Genomic DNA, 15,157 nt, shown 5'->3' with positions numbered 1-15,157 from the left:
TTCTTTTATAATCGATAAGAAGTAGATTTGTACTTACTATTTATTTAATAACTTAATACAGATTTGGTAAATTTTTTGCTTCTGATTTTACAGCTAACTTTTAGCTGGGTTAATATATTATTCGGAAAATAATAAGAAATTTTGACACTTTGTGACACTTGATCGATAAAAGTAGCACTGCGTCCGAGAGGTCAAAGCCAAGCACTGTCAGAATAATTTAAGTTGTGACGTCAACTGGCAAGATGTCTGCACGCCGAGGGCCAAGCAATGAATTACAATTACTTGGGAAAGCTTGATTGTTTTAATGACTTGGATACGAAAAGGGGGAGGGTCGGTAAGGCCGGTTTTTGGCCTAATTTATTTTTGGACCAAAAAATCTGAAAAAATCATGGTAGTATCTTATAAGTATCCCGAGTCGATTGCACGCTGAACGGACTACCCTCCACCACCCAGCCACCCCTACAAATATAGGAAACACCACTACCCACCAACTGTATTTTCGAGAACCTGAAGCGATAGAGTTCAACGGATGCCAGATTCGTAATTAGCGACTCCAAAAACCTCGAAACCATAGTAAACCCGAGCTAACCTCAGAATACATGTTTAAGAGTGTCAAATCTCTCGAAAATACAGTTGGTGGGTAGTGGTGTTTCCTATATTTGTAGGGGTGAATGGGGGGTGGAGGGTAGTCCGTTTAGCGTGCAATCGACTCGGGATACTTATAAGATACTACCATGATTTTTTCAGATTTTTTGGTCCAAAAATAAATTAGGCCAAAAACCGGCCTTACCGACCCTCCCCCTTTCACTATATACTTTTCTAGTTTAAAAAATTTCATTATAGGCTCTGTAACATTTTGGAATGTGAGAAAAAATTTACTGTATAGAACTCAGATTTTTTTCTTGACTCGCTGATCAGCGCCAGGCCTGGGCCAGACCAGACTCTCAAGATTATAAGAAAGAAAGTCGTGTTTTCATAGTCTCAATTTGTTATTTTCCATCATTTTAGACATCCTGTAAAGTTTTCAAAGTATATAAAAAAAAATTTGGTGATGAAACTTAAGATTTTTTTTCTTGGCTCACGGAACATACTACGTTTTTCAATTGGACAGCATAAATATAGAACACACATCGTATATTAACATTTATGGACCAAAAAAAAAAATTGACTGAAGCTTTATCTAATTATGTTTTCTAAAAATTTCGTTCCTGTTTATTGAAGTTTATAAATACTTATTGCAGGAATCGTTAGTTAAGATGCTTCAAAAATCCCTGGAGAGTTTTGTAGACACTTTTATGTAACTCGCATCGTGTGCCTCACAACGAATTGGATCAAAAAATTTTTAAGGCCATGTAACGAGTGGGTCAAGTGACCAAAGCTAGTTCACAATTTTTCTTTCTTAATTAGCATCTAAACGAAATGAGGTATCGCTCTGAAAGCTTAGGAAATTAAAGAGAAGGCGATAGAATTCATCTCTCTGCTTTGCTTCGGTGGAAATATAAAGAAAAAAACTGGAACCTATATCGGTACTTTTAATTCCCAACTTATACTCAGATGAAATGAGTTATCATGTTGAAAATTTGCCATGCTAAATAGAAGAGAGCTAGAACTTTGTCAATAGGAAGATTTTAAAATAACCTAAACGTTACTCTCGGAAAAATGGTCAATAGTGGCATGAAAAGTAGTGAGAAAACGGAAAACCTGTCGATCCTACGGTGGCAAAATATTTATAGTTAACAGTTTGTAATTGGAGTATATTCAAAGATTACTAATTATAGAACTCGAAACAACTAGTTGTCTACGAGAGCTACGGCATGGATTTTGTAAAAAAATTTCGAAGCATGTCGACTGGGGGAGGGGGGGGGGGGTATTCATTAGTAACAGGCTTGCTGATTTCACGGTCCTAATTTGTTCATTAGTAACAAGCTGATTTGCATATTTAACTTTTGCAAATTAACTGCGAAACACGAATTCAGGAGTGGTCTATACGAAATGTTGTAGATTATTGATAAAAATAAAATAGAAAGATATTTACAGGCTTCGCGCTATGCAACTGCCTGTTGCACACGCACTGACATGCTTCTTTAGACGTATATTGTACTATACCTACACTATATGTACATTGAAGACTAACGAAATTCCTCGTTTTTGTCAAAAAAACGAGGAAGTAAAACGGTTTGATGAACAAATTTTACGTATGGCTACATTCCTATGAACTTCAAAAACCTAATGAGAAACATGCTTAATTGATTTGTTTTTATATTCCTTTTAATTTTTTATAAACAATTCGAATAATCTAAATAAAAGTTAGATAAATATATTGAGATTTTAAACTTGTTTTTATTCTAATAAATTTGAAATATGTTCATATTATTGTTAGTCCCAAAAAGACTTGTGATGCTAGTAATTTGATGTATAAACAATAACATTCTTCAGGTTTAAAGATTTTTACGTGAAAACATAATCCTTCATTTTAATTTCATTTTATACAATTCTGTCAATTGTTCATTTAGTTAAAAGCTACATACTACAATTTTACAGTTAAAATCCGCCTCACACTTACAACATACAGTAAAATTATTGTCTCCGTTCAAGTCTATAATTTTCATAAATTGTTACTTATTTTTATTCGGTAACCCTATCTTCATAACATACAATTACAAATATTACTATTTTTACTATTAAGAATAATTTTTGTTTATTATTTTCTCGTAATTTAAATCGAGTGTCCGGTCGGGCTTGACCGCATATGCAAGTTATTTTTGACATTTCTTGTAGGTCTAGCCATTCCTACCATGGTTTTTTGTTGGTCAATGCTTTATTTAGGTAAAAAATTAAATAATGAATCACGTGATATGCGTATCTTACGGTTCCCAATAAATAAATTAGGACCGTGGATTCAACAAGTTTCGAGCGCCGGTCTGGAAAATCAGCCGGTTATTAATGAGTATTCTTAACCGCCCCCCCCCCCTCAGTCTACGTGTTTTAAATTTGTTTAAAAAGCCATGTGTCTGTCTCGTAGGCTACTAGTTTTTTCGAGTTCTATAATCAATAATCTTTAAATACACTCCAATTACAAACTGTTACCTATAAATATTTTGCCACCGTAGGATCGACAAGTTTTCCGCTTTCCTACTACATTTCATGCCACTATTGAGAATTTTTCTGAGAGGAATGTTTTTGTCAAAATCTTCCTATTTACAAAGTTCTAGCTTTTTAACGAACAGGAATCAAAAAGAATTGTGGTTCCTCGAATAGAAGGCACGAAGGAAGGTGTTTCTGGTTCTAAATAATTAAAACTGTAAAAAGTTTTTTTTTTCAAATTACTTATTTGGAGAAATAGCGACTGTGCGCTAGAACACTGCAAACAATGTACAATTTTTTCAATGTTTTATATTTATCAACGTGGGGAAAGGCAGCAAAAATTTCACGAATATGTTCAGATAATACGTGTCTGACATGAGTATTAGCTGTATCAGAGAATCACTATAACAGCGAGTAGACAACTTTGAACTTCTACGGGTCTGTGGATAATACAAATTGCATGATTACTCACAAAAAAAGGTAAAAGAAAAACTTCTGCCGTAAAGCCTAAATGCGTCGGTCGATTTTTCTTATTTTCATAAATAAAATCTCTTGTTCCCCTGTGTGCCTTGCCTCAAACGGTTCTTTAATATTTACTAATATTTTTCGAACATTTTTTCCGCGTTATTTAACTTTTATTTTTAAATATGGGTGAAAAAATTATCATCTCAGGACTGCATTGATTAGTTGGTCCAGTTGTTACATGGCCTTAAGGCAAATTATTTCAAAACATAAAATTCACAATGCTTTTTTTTAAAGGATGTCTAATATTAATAATAATTATCATATATTGTTGTCCTGATTTCTGATTAGAGATCTAAGGAGGTTTCGAGAAAAGTTAATATGGACATCAAACGCGTACCTCTACACGTCCCTTGCTTAGATGAGCTTAAAGCTGGTAAGTATAAGTGTTTCGAATATTCTAAAACATTAAAAAGTGAAAGAAAACTATCACTTTCCCAGTCGTTCTAAATGTCTTCTAAGTCTTGAGTAATCTCTTATTATACCAAGATTTTAAATTACATTTGCATTATTTTTTTAAGTTCATGGTTTCAAATATCTGTAGATTGTATAATGATAAGGCTACATTATCCCATGAAAGGAAATTACAAATAATAGTTCATCATGTAAAAAATAAGATAAAAAGGGTTTTCATGAATGGATTTTCAGATACATAAATTATGAATAAATGAATTTTAGTACCTTTTATAAGACACTATTTTATACACAAAACCTATGGTACTATTGGGAACCACAGAACTTCAATACGCCACCTGGCGTTAAAAATTTCAATATTCACTGTTGTTCGGTTTCAATAACCACGTGCTACTTGTATTGAAAATATTGAAATGGAATAATTAAAATCGCTGCGATTAAGAAAAGTGCCATCAAAGATAACACGTATCAGTTCAGAAACGGATACTAGAGGAATGAAATTTAATTCTAAGAAGACAAAAAGCGTATAATTTATTTCTTTGTTTGGGCCGACTAATGAAGCCTGCCAAGACTATTAAGTCGATTTTCATAAATTTTCTGAAACTTAAAAAATTGCTTTATGATTGACATTGACATAAATAACAAAATCAATTCTAGAGAATCAAAATCTATGAAAAGGCAAATAACTTTTTCGACAACATCAAGTTCCGATAATCGTGTTTTTATATTCAGTGTGTTATAAAAGGGCCAGCTAAACTAAAAAATAAGAATTATTTTGCAAAAAAAAATATCTTTCACAAGGAGATAAAGTAATAATAGTTTAAGACATACATTACTATTATTAATATTATTATTATGGTTATTAGATGAGTACGCTCATTCAAGCCCATAGCACTGAGGTCAAATAGTGTAACCTATTGTACTCTACTGTAAATGTACTTTCGATTTGCCCAAGCGAGGATCTTTGATAAACTTTTTCGAGTGTACCATACCCTTAGCTACCCTCCAATACTCCGCATGCTCTATTAGGAGCCACCTTTCAATGGTCTTTCTAGCCGAAGCATACAAGATTCTACAGTTTCATCCCAAATATTCCAGCTTCGGACCCTAAGGTATCTCGCGAACCGTCTGTATACCAAACGAGTCCTCCCGTAGTGAATAATTTTTTGTTTCTTTTGCTCATAATTCCAATCTTCTCTTTTTGGAAATACCACTATGAATGGCTTCATGAATGAATATTCTTTCAGCTTGTAATCAGAGTACATGCATAGGATTTCATCACTTGTCAGCACGTTCTTTATCGGAGCATGCAGGTTAATGTCGTCAATCCTACTATGACTCTCTTTAAGTGAGAGTATCTAGGCATCCGCTATTGGCACCCAAATAGGTTATAATTATAAAAGGCATATAATTATAAAAGGCATAGGTTATAATTTGTCTACCGTATATAACCAGTATACTACCTTGGGCTTTCATCTCCAACTTTTTTCAATTGCGCCTCTGTAAGCCCAGAAGGCTGCTCTGGCCTTTTTAACTATCGCATCAACATGTAGTTTCGAGATAAATTTAGGATCGAAAACTACACCTAAATACTTAGCTGATGTGGATAATTCGACTTTCTTGCTATATAACCTAGGACTCATGAGATCAGGTAGTTTCCTGCGTCTCGTGAAAAACAAAAGTTCAGTTTAATCTGGGTTAACAGATAAGCCATGGTCGTTACACCAACCCTAACAAATATTGCGAAGAAACCTAACTCATTCAATCGTCTTATTCAATCGTCAATGACCAGTGCCAATAGTTTAGGTGACAACACCCCTCCCTGTGGACATAATTTTTTAATCTTCGTTCTCACGCTGCACCGAATGTTTCGTTAATGGATACTGAGCAAAAAGTAATGTCAATAACTTACTGACATGTAGGTGTTCAAAGGTTAGTGTACATCCGCGATTTTATATAGTCAATTCCGTAGTTAAAAACTAATCTAAAAGGTACTCGCCTCTACTGTTGATGTTCTTAATGCTCTATATCGTATGATGCGCGTTTGCATCACATCAAATAATCAGAGACCATCCTTTCGAGTTGCAATAGTCCACCAAGCGTCTTAGTTCCTCTGATGGTGGCGCGAATAAAGATTCAAATGGCAGGTATGCTGAAAAAATCGCTAGAGGTCGCTTTCTTGCTCTTCGATGTTCTACTTTAATTGTTATCTGATCTCTAGTACTTAACCTCGGTAAGCTGTCAAAGTCAATATCCCTTTCAACATATGTGACGTGCACCGAAGGAAGGGGGCTTACTCTAAAAAAATCTAAATCGGGGTTTTTATACCTTTAGACAGTTTTTGAGTTGCTCTTTTTAATGGGACCATCGAAAAAAATTTCCGAGCTTTATTATTGCTAAGAATCAAGTTGTTAGGTACAAAGGCAATCTGACTTTTCCTCAAGAGCTCAAGATGCCGTGAAAAAACTCCCACCATTCACTACTCTATCTCTGCGTCTCATCTGTATCCTGTCCGTGACCCGCGTCTACAAAGCTGCTATATGCCTGAGAATGTGTAGTAAGTGGAAAGAGAATCACAAACGGTCCCTATGAACCATGTCCTAGACATCTCATCCGCGCAGACGAGGATCAGCACACCACTCTTATACCGGCAGTCCTCAAACCTCGGGATAACGTCGCCAGGTTTTACCCGGACGATCATTTTCTCGAAGGGCGCCTCTAGGATTGTTGCTTGCTCCATGCTGATTTTCCTTGTGGGAAGCTCTTCGGGACAACCGCCATTTCAGGTGGCTTTGAAGAAGCCTTCTAGATCTCCGAACTTATCCCTATTACTCACCCTGTCCTCCTTTGGATAATGCCATCGAACCGAGACCGCTCTGGAGTCCATGGCTTAGGAGCTGCTTCGCGTTGCAACTTAAGTTGCTGGCGATGGTACTTCCTTCTGGCAGCAGTACTATGCTTTTATTTTCTGGGGCCTCCTGCAGTCCCATCGTTCTTAGTGGCTTTGGTTTCTCAGCTGTCACAACTTAAAGCCTCACTCTCAGCCGTACCACTCGAGGTACTAAGAACCGCATCAGCCTCCTGCTGACTCAACGGTGATTTGTCGCCTTAAATGATCCCACGAGTAGCCAGGGAAAAGCAAGGCCCACCCCACAGAGCCCTGCTTGTGAGGATAGGGCACTTTTACACTGGGAGATTGTCCGTTATCCCAGGACATCGCTTGAGTTCCCATTCCCTGGTGACATTCAGCCCTCGACATAGTAGTTCATTTCTTGGCTTAGGGAGCTGTTTTGGGAGACCAGTACTACTCGATGTTCGTTGCTTAGTTAAATTCACACTGATACTTCCACCCTACGAAATATCAACTCTAACCCATAAGGGTCATCCTCGATGTGGGTTCCAGGTAATTGTTTTCTGCGGGATTTCTTAGGCCTCCTCACCAAAACCAGGTCCGAACTCTTCTTCTACTCATGCAAGGAAATTTTATTCCCTGTCATAAGAAGTAGAAGTGCACACATGTCCCATAGAGGTGGAGACTTGCATTCAAAAGTATTGACAAATTTCATTTATCTAGTGGTAACGTGAGAAATATTGAATACTTCTCGATCCCGTTTTTGTCGTCCGGTTTTGAATCTCCACAGCAGTTGAAGTTATTTTTAAAACTGAATCCCTTTTGGTACCTAGCGTCGACAATATTTTTTTGAATACCACAAAGCAACCAAGAAATAGAAAAATTGTAATCCCTTATAATTTTTATTCATTTTTATTTACTATATTTCGAATAATAATGACTTGAAGAGCTTTTTAAAACATAGCATCGGTCATTTTACGATGTCAAGATTAATTTCCACATTTAAACAAAGTGAAAATTTTACGATGAAGAGACGTATTCATGTATACAGTCCGACTAGGTTTTGCAAATTTCGTGCTTTTGGAGCGGGTATAAATGCTTTTAACGAAAATAGTGTTTTTAATTCATTGTTGTTTACGCTTGGCAGCTCCGCTCAGCTTTAAAAAGGATTGGAATCTTATTATTTTCGCAGCCTAATAAGGATTTAAACAATATGGACAGAAACAGCATTCTTCGGTATTCAAAATTTGCAATACCTTTTATTACAAGGCTTCTTGCCGGGTGTGTTGACCATTTTTAAATGAAATAATATTGTATCAAAATCAAACTAAGTAACGTTTGTATCAAAGGAATTCTAAAGAAAATTTCACAAGATTCATGATGCTGATAACTATTTCTCAAACTTCATGTTCTTACTATAGTTTTTTTCAAATTACACATGCACGTCTCAAACAGTCAGTAAAGCGAAAACAATTTTATTAAGCACAATTAGTGAATTTCAAAGCATGTATAATTTTTCAGGAAATTGAATAGGTTTGATTCAAGATTTTTATATAATCCTAAATTTTAAATAAAAGTATGATGACGCATTAAGTTCATGCGCAACTTTATTAATTTTTAAATACATTTGATTAAATTTTATTTCAATTTTGTGAATAAACGAGATTCCAACCACAAAAGTGGTTGAAAAGTGGTTGAATTTTCAACATGTTTCCCACAGTGTTGATTCAGAACCCCCGCCTCGACCAACTTCAGAGTTCTTTATGTATTTTTTTATTCACTCTGTTGGTTTCGAATTTAGGTTTCTGGACCTTGTCCATTCTATAATTATTTTAACTACTATCTGAGAATATCCTGAAATTGTCATTGCAATACGCTTTCTTGCAATACGCATTTGATCAAAATTCGGGAATACATCTTTTCACATATTTTGAACTTAAATTTTAAGTTCCAAAACCTATGGAAATAACATATATTTATGAGAAATTGTTACCACCGTTGTGAAGCTTGTAAAACTTCAGTAAGTTTGTTTTTGATGAATAAAATTTTATTCTAAAATAGTCTGCAAACCAAAGTGTAATAACTACAACCCCCATGTCCCAGTAACCATGCAATGCCTATACGAGTATAGAGGCTTATGGTTTTGCACCTATAATAGGGTCCTATAATAATCAAATTTACTGTAGTTTAAAGCAAATTGCAAAATATTAATTTAAAAGTGCCTTAATTTTATGAGTTATATATTTAAAATCATTACATTAAAAATATTTTATTTATATATCTCGACATCTCCATTCCAGAGCGCTTCACGTTGAGTTTACACTCAGAGAAATGTTAGTTTGAATGGAACAAATATTTCTCAGCTTTAAACAATATTAATTTGCTTAAAACATGCTTATTTTTGCCTTAATTAAATGTTATTTTAATTAAACAAATTTAATCTTTGATATAGGGTCAAACAAACATTTTTCTGTGTGTAGGCGTTGTATCGCGCCACGTCACAATTGGCCGGTTAACAGCTCTCCGTCGCGTTTGGTCACTGTGTACATTCAGGTCCTATGTTTATACATAGAACTTGGAGCTACACAGCAACTAAACGCGACGGAGAGCTGTAGACCGAATAAGCACGACGTGGTGCTCTACGCCCTCTACATGCAGCGTGAAGCGGTAAGAAATGGAGACGTCATTCTCTTAGAATAGGTAAATATCTTGACTAAATTAATATTTTATTTTAGTTCTAACTGAGGAACTCTCTAAAAACAACGCTGAAGTTTCTGTTGAAGTCGTCGACTGCCAGACTTGAAGAAATCGCCCTTTACTTTAGCAGCTTCTGGTAACTTTTTAATTACAATCTCGTAATGTATTACTTACATTCGCTTTCATTTCGTGCCCCTATAACATTCTTCTACTCCCTTTGTACACTAACTAGGTAACACCGTGATCTAGTAATCCTTTTATAACCAGGGAATGAAGCTGATACAAAATATTAGTAATATTTACCTCACGTCACAGACAAGAAGTTCTTTTAAGAAGAGCATTATTTTGTATCACCCGCTCACAAGGGGAAGGCCTGAGGGTGGAAATTCAACTAGAGATTGCATGAGCATAATTCAAAAGATTATTCAATTTCATTTCACATGCGTCACGACATTTTTGTAAGTGGAGCTTAGTTTCGAAAATATTAATTTTTTAAAAATTGCGGCTAACTTCACTGATTCACTAAAATGCGTCACCTGGCACGTCTCTCCATTGGCGCTGGCCTCGTGGTCGTGTTTTGTTTGTGACTATGCTGGTGTGGGATTCGAATCTTTTGGCTCAACTTTTTTTCCAGAATAAAAAAATTAAAAATTAATACTATTATTAATTCCAATTAATTAGGGATCAATTAGGTATCAATAATAATTTATGAGTATTTATTATTAATTAATATTATTTAAAAATAGAATGTATTTCATAAATTATATTATAATATATAATAATTTGAATTTTTATTACGTAAATAAAATATCTAGCTAAAAGGTTTGAACCCCACAGTAGCGAAGTCATAAACAGCAGCGTTACCAGCAGCAAGCGCCGCTGTTCAAGAGACGTGCCGTGTGTCTGATAATATTGAATTGATTTGAAGTTCGATCCACAGGACTTCTTCTTGTCATTACTACGTTTTATGATTATAAGCTTATATTTATGCAAAATCTTATGGTTGCCTGGTGTATTTTTATTTATATAACTTGATAACCTTACATTCATTGTTTTAAGGTTTTCACTTTAAACGTCTTAATTTTTCGTCGCTAATATTCAAGGTGTTCAGTTCTGAATTTTTATTTAAATAATTCATGCTAAGAAATACATCGGATAATGCTTCGAATAGCTCTTGCCTTCCATTTTTTTAAGCTCCATATACTCATGTATTTTGGCGCGCTGATTACGATAATCACAATATAAATTGACGTTGGTTTGATTTTCATGGTAAAAACTATATTAAAAAAAGTTTAAGACCTATTAAAAATAAGAATGTTATGTCCCATAACATTTTTTCGCACGAGTGAAAGTTTTAGAGATATTTGTTAATAAATTTAAAATTTGCATTCCTAGCTCGTACCGAAAACGTAAGTATTCCAGTGACTAATTCCTACAGTTATATATTTTCTTATTTAATTTTATTTATGTCTTCTCACGAGAAATAAATTATCTCCACTCGAGATAAACCTAAACACACCCATGATTTTATGGTTTTCACCATGAAAATTAAATTTGCGTCAGTTTTAACTATAATTTTCGTAATCAGTTCCTCAAAATATAGAAATATACGAAGCTTGAAAAAAAGTATCAGGTAAGAAATATTCGTAACTATACTTGATATATCCAAATTCATACCAAAAAATAATTCCAATTATCCGTAAGGTAATAAGCATTAATTTTTAAGAAAATAAAAATCTGATTTTTCATAAAACTAAATATTAGTATTTTTATAATTTAAAACAGAAATTTTATAATATAACATCGAGCTGGTTGATTTTTCTGTTCATGTCAATATCAGAGGTTTTATTATACCTCTGGGTATTAGCGCACGGAGACAACACGTCCTAGAAAAGGAAATTGAGGCCATGTCGTAATCACATTTTTATGATCCTGAAATTTTTAAATTACGGGTATTTGTTTGTTTCATGAATAACGTTTTTTCTAGACACTCAAAAAAAGTTCTGGCTAAAGTTACGCGGACCGTCTCGTTAAAGATGTCAACAAATACGATCCAAGTATAAAATCATATACATCAAAACTTAACAAAACTAACATAATTGATGTAATTTCAGAGGAGGTTAGGGATTCTAATGAATCAATAGAGTGAAACTCTTCTATAGCACCGATTTTGGGGTTGACGGTGGGTGGGAACCAACTCATTAAAACACGCTCCGCTTTTGCTTGACCAATCCTGAGTGCTCGCCTGAGTGACAACCGTAGGTCCCGCGCACCCCACGCAGCTCCTGTTACACTATCCTCTTTTTCTAGATAAAAATGAAAAAGAGGAAAGAAAAATGAGAAAGCAATTAACCAATTTCCCTTCCTTCTCTTTTTATTTCTTTCGTCTTTTTTTCCTTATCATTATCAAATCTCAATGAAAAAAACATTTTTGAAAAATAATCACCAACGTTTCGGCACTGATACAGCACCCTTATCAAGGAAAAAATGCAAATAAACGAAGCGACACCTAAGAATCAACATCCGAGAACGAAGAGAAAATTCAAAAGGCAAAACCGGCCATAAACAAAAACCTAAAATATAAATGATCTCATATCCAAGTCAGATAAATAAAAATTAAAGAAATTCAAATAAGATAACAATCAAATTTCAAATCCTATTTGCCGTCAAATAATTAAGTTGTTGTGAAGAATTATTCCTGAAAATAAAATATGAATTCGATAAAAGGCAAGGTGTTAGACAAGGTTGCGTAATGTACACATGTCTATTTATATTATGCATAGAAAAGTGTCTCTAAATGACCCTCTTCGACGAAGAATGTGTATATCTCAAAACAGTAAGGGTAGGTTGGCTAGCGTTCGCAGATGATAAGGCACTTATGGCAAACTCAAACGAAGACTTGCGAAGAATGTTGAAGAAACTAAATAGAAGCCTGAAGAGCATAAGCCTCAACATTAACGCAAATGAAACAAAAACTATGGTGTTCAAAGGAAAGGGTTAGAAAACAATATGCAACATTGTATTAAATTCTCAGATAGTTGAACAAGTTGATAACCTCGTATATCTTGGTACCTTATTTACTAGGGACAAAATATAGATGAGAAGCTGGATAGGCGCATAAACAATGACAAGAAGGTCATTGGTAGAGTAGATCCCATTATCAAAAGTAAAAATTGATCAAGTTAACCCAAAATAGAAATATATAATTCTATATTTTTACCGACTGCTATACGGGAGCGAGACATGGACCTATTAAGAAAAAGATAGGGCAAAATTAACGCGATTGACATGAGATTCCTGCGCATAATTTGTGGAAAAACTCTGAGAGACAAAGTGAGTAACGAGATTATTCTCAAAGAATAGGGGGCAGAACAAACAATAGTTGACACATGGAAAAGAAATGGGTTAAGATGGTTCGGGCCTATTGAAAGAATGCCAGACGAACGACTCACTAAACAAGTGTGTCAAGGTAAACTAATTGAGAGCGTGCCCAGAGATAGACAGCGCAAAGAATGGTTAGAATGTGTGAATAAGACCCTAGTTAGAAGAGACATATGAAGCCGCAGCAACACGAGCGAACGTGTTATTTATATCAATAACACGAGAATTCTATATCAATCTAAGAATTCTATAACGCCTTTATCACATTACTCCCTTTCCAACAGAGTGCCCTACCACCTTTAAAACCGCTTGTGCTATGTGATAGTGCACAACAAAATAAACAAAAAAGTCATGTAGCAAAAAGTTGTGCGAAGTTTAGTTTGGCCACAACAGAGCTACAAAGTTGGGTCTAATCAATCTATGAGATAGTGTGTGCTTATCGGCGAAACACCTGATATCCCGTTTCTGGTAGGTCCCGCTCGAGTTGGCGCCCTCCCACTGTTTATGTATTTCAAAACGCAAAATTTAAACCATAAAATTTTTTTAACTTTCAAGTCCTTCTTTCTTACAGTTATTAACGAGGTTAAACAATAAAAAAAAACCTATCTCTCACAGTTTTTGTTACATAACTTGTAGCAAAACTAACGAAAACATGAAAATTTTTGAAACCTAAGAAACATTCTTTCTTGAAAGTTTGTGAGCAAGCCTAACGTTATATAATACCTTTGCCAACAAAAAGTTATTTTATTCGGTTTCTCGCAGAATTTCTGATGCTTATATTTTAAGAAGTCTAAGAAAAAATGTTAACACGTGCGAACCCAGAAAACTTGCTTTCTCAACACTTTGCTACTTAAATTTTAATAAGCAAAATTATTTTCCAATATCAAAAGTCATCCTCTTCGATTCCTCTCTCAATTTCTGAAACGTAAGTTCAAAAAAAGTTTTAAAAGACGTGTACATTTTTGATACCCAGCAAACTTGCTTTCCTGTAAATTTCTAAGAAAGCAGCACATTACATCTTTACAAACAAAAAAGTTACTTTTTCCGGTTCCGCACAGAATTCTTCTTACACTGAATGTTAACAAATGTAATACAAAATCATAACAAACGCGAACACAAAAAACTTTATTTCTTGAATCTTGGTCACTAAAAAAATATCAAAACTTTTTTTTTTAACAACAAATTCACCTTCTTCGATTCCTTTTAGAATTTCTGTTACGTAGCTTGTAGTTAAAGTAGCAAAAACCTAAACCTTCGTTAAATCCAGCAACCTTGCTTCCCAGAACATTTGTGAGCAAGCCTACTGTAAAACTTTTACCAAAAAAATGTTTGTCTTTTCGGTTCCCCGAAGAAATTCTGTTAAATAGCTTCTAACAAAAAACTAAAAATTCAACAAATCCACCAAAATTGCTTTCTTAAAAATTTGCTGAAAATATCAAAATAATACAATAACTTAAATAAAAACAAATGTAAATAATTTTAAATGTCTTTAAAATTTTACAAAATTGTTATTACATTTGATTTCTTTGAAAAAAGTAAGTTTTTACGTCAAAAAGTAGTCCAGTAATGCATTTATTAGTTATTTTTGTTTAAATAATGATTTATGGTTATTGAGCATAGTTAACCTCACATAGGTCTCTATAAAATAAAGGTTAAACCATCGACAACTGAAATTGAATGGTAGTATAAATACTCTTTTGTTAAAAATCCTTCTGCTTTAACTAACACATTCTCATTTAATTTAAAAACAACATTGTTAACAAAAATTTTATTGTACCTTGTGTCTATTCTAAAAAGTTAATTTGTTTATCACTAACTTCATTTTTCGCGATAAAAAAATGCGTGTCCTATTAAAAAATGAATAATCTAATCAAAACGTGATTAATAGCAGAATTGTAAATGTTTTAGCTGCATAATATTTGTTTATTCATATTTTTTCGTTTCTTGTATAGTTTTACCGCGAAATGAAATTTTTTACTTTTATTGTTTTTTGTTCGATCAAAATTTAAATTTTCGATTTTCAAGAAAATTATAAAAATTGTTTTGATAAGCTTGTAACACTTCCAAAAAGCAACACTTGTTTTTTTACTTTTCTGTACCAGGTGCATACATATGAAACCGGTATTTTTTCAAGATAAAAACACATTTATTTCAAGAGAATGATAACAAATATTTTATTCAAAGTATGCGCCCTCGCTGGCTACACAT

The sequence above is a fragment of the Belonocnema kinseyi genome, chromosome 1 (assembly GCF_010883055.1).
Source record: "Belonocnema kinseyi isolate 2016_QV_RU_SX_M_011 chromosome 1, B_treatae_v1, whole genome shotgun sequence".
NCBI classification, from domain to species: Eukaryota; Metazoa; Arthropoda; class Insecta; order Hymenoptera; family Cynipidae; genus Belonocnema; species Belonocnema kinseyi.
This window is presented reverse-complemented; position numbering follows the sequence as displayed.